Source organism: Halyomorpha halys, unplaced genomic scaffold (assembly GCF_000696795.3).
Source record: "Halyomorpha halys isolate HHAL.00 unplaced genomic scaffold, Hhal_1.1 Scaffold223.1, whole genome shotgun sequence".
Lineage (NCBI taxonomy): Eukaryota > Metazoa > Arthropoda > Insecta > Hemiptera > Pentatomidae > Halyomorpha > Halyomorpha halys.
The window spans coordinates 756,704-759,637 of NW_027115445.1; the positions used below are offsets into that span (position 1 = coordinate 756,704).

General features: G+C 28.8%; 1 protein-coding gene across 1 annotated transcript in view; it reads left to right on the forward strand.

Annotated features, from left to right (window-relative positions):
• Positions 1–2,161: 2,161 nt before the first annotated feature.
• Positions 2,162–2,934, forward strand: part of LOC106679845 (chymotrypsin-1) — an 8,195-nt gene continuing 7,422 nt past the window's right edge. Inside the window, exon 1 of the mRNA XM_014419215.2 lies at positions 2,162–2,222. The gene's annotated coding sequence lies outside the window, so the exon portion shown is untranslated. The remainder of the gene's footprint in view (positions 2,223–2,934) is intronic.

Sequence of the window (2,934 nt, forward strand, 5' to 3'; positions counted from 1 at the left end):
AAGTTCACTATTTTCTTGGGTCGCAAAAATCAAGTGGGGGGGCTCCCCACTGGCTACGCCCATGAGAATCTTCAATGTATTCTACAATGTCAATATTTCAATGTAGGTATGAATATATAAATTATACACATACATCTGTCTGGATTTACTAAAATCATTTTAAACAAGAAACTAAAAAAGGCAGAACCCTCAACTTTGCAAAAAATTCTTAGCTAGAATGTTCAAAAGTGGGAATAATTTATCATGAGATTTTGTGGATTCCTTTCAATAAGGCGGTTGAAATTCCTATGATTGGTTGAATCTTGAACTTTAACTTCATTTATATAAAAAACTTAAAGAGATTACGAAAACAACAAAAATATTAAAATTTAATGTGACATCTTTTTGTACAAAAAGTGGTTTTATATAACTCAGATTTGGGACTTTGAAGCAGAAAAAAGATAGCTTCCACTCTAATGCTTCTAAAACATTCGCGCTTGTGTAAACTTTCAAGTCACAAATTTCCAATGGCCTATTTTCCTAGAAATGAAACACTATGTTCACTGGTTTTAGCCATGATTTTAAAGCAAATATAGAACGAAGTATGTGATTTATGGTTATCATTGTATCGTTGTTAATCCTCATTGCTTTCCTTTTGAAAGAAAAAGGACTTATTTGGTTTAGGGGAAAGGGGGGAGGAGTAGCTAATGGTAAACATTTAAAAATGTGCCAATACTTTTTAGAACCTAAATATTTAGTTTTAGAAAAAAATTATTGTGGTAAGTGCATCACACAACTTTCACTTACAACACTATATACGTTCCGAAATTTTGTGTAGATTGGTAGTTCATGTTGAATTTATATTTTTGCCGTTTCCGAAAAAAAATCTAAAGGAAAGCCGAAAATAATGTACAAACATTTTATTTTTCTGTTGTTATTAAAATTCGTAATTTAGGATTTCTCGACAAATATAAATTTTGTCCCAGTCAAGAATACAACAGCATAACAAAATATATCGAGGCCGGAATGCAATCGGAAAGATCGGGATTTTCACGTTAAAATCGGATTTTTCTTTATCTCCTTTTTTTTATTCATAAAATTCTTTAATATTTTGTATTTACCTATTTTTTATTATACTGTTTTATTTAAAACTAAACAAAATGAAAAGATAATTTAAAGGAAGATTTTTTAAAAATTCGTTATTTAAGCCCAATCAGACTGTTTTAACGAAGATGAGACATGCTGATATTAAAGACCATTTAATTCTACATAGACATATCGAGTTTAATCGAAATCGTTGAAGTAATTTTCGAGAAAATTGAAAAAAATCTAAAAAAAAATTGATTTTATAAAGTGGCTCTTCTGGTTAGTCTATTTTATTTAAAATGTTGCTGTCACATTCCTGGCATATGCTCGCCTTAAATATGCAATTTCAGTTTCGTACGAATTTTCGTTTTTGAACTAGGCTGTTCACAGACAAATAAACTCACAGACTACTTTGGGAAACTAGGTTTTTTGGACTCAGGGGACCTCAAAATATGTATTTTCGTCTAAAACTCAAATTCGAAATTTTTCTTAATTGCAATTATTTCCCTTACTATATACACCATTATAGGTAAGTGAAAGTAAAAAGGCTACAGAAGTCTAAAAAAAATATATATATAAATACTCAAATCGTAGGAAGATAGTCCGGATGGTGGTCAATAAAGGTATTAAAATAGTAAAAGAAAACTATTTATTGTTAACCTGACCTTTTCTTTTATTATTTTGATACCTTTATTGACCGCCACCCGGACTATCTTCCTCAATCTACTTCATACGGTCAGCTATTTTTTTCTAATATAAATAAATACTCAAAGATTTCCATATGATGAGATAACTTTTTTATTCGAGTCATTTAAATACCACTTTATAGATAAATATCAACAAAACAGACTATTATATTACAGAGGAACTATATTTGATTCAACTATAACGGTTTAATATACATTTCTCATGAATCCCTAATATAGCCATTACATAGCAATTATTATTATTTTAATTCATTCTTTGCATTGGACACAGAAAATAAATAATTTTTTTTTACTTAATATTCTTAGTGTCAATAATCGAATGTTTGTCCATGCAAAATTAACTCAATTGTATTGTTAATTAACAGGTGCTCTATCGATAGTGGTCTTAAAATCGCTATAAATGGCCCGAGGAGCTATAGTTGTGCCTAAACTTCATCGTATCAATCTAAGGTGAGTTTCAATTTTATTATTTAAGTTGCGAGGAGTTGGTAAAAAAAACATTATTTTGTTCAAAGACACATTTAATTGGGATATCACATTAAGTTGGCTCACTGAACTAATTGGGGCCACGATTTTCAAATTCACTCGTATTGAAGATAATTTTGCTGAGCTGTGACGTTTTAATAATATTCTTATAAATATCTCCAGGATATTATAATGCATTTAGCTTTTATTGATTAATTTTTTATTTTTAAAAAAATGGTTAAAGTCCAATGCTAAATATCGCTGAAATTTTATATTTTCGGGGTAAAAACAAATTTTAAATATTCATTTGTATTTATAATTGTGTTTTCCACGTTATCACTGAGGATAAATATTTATAGATATCAATGTGTACTATGCTATGTACTCATGGTGATCCTAGGTGGTTTATTAAACCTATCTAATTATTGTTTAAATGAAATAAATTTTATTCAATTTAAGGCTCAAAACACTCTTTATTTCTTTAAAAGTCCAAAGTTTTGGTCATCCTCAAGGAATATCTAAAACTTTTAATTACGAATCAATTTAACACTATTATCACAACTTATTGTATGTTTTCCTTGTTCCGTGGTCTGAGAGTACCTTCAAATTGAAATCCTCTCAAAAATGTGGTTCTCTTCAAAAAATTTAATCCCTTAAAAATAGCCACCTCTTATATATATACATTATATATGTATAT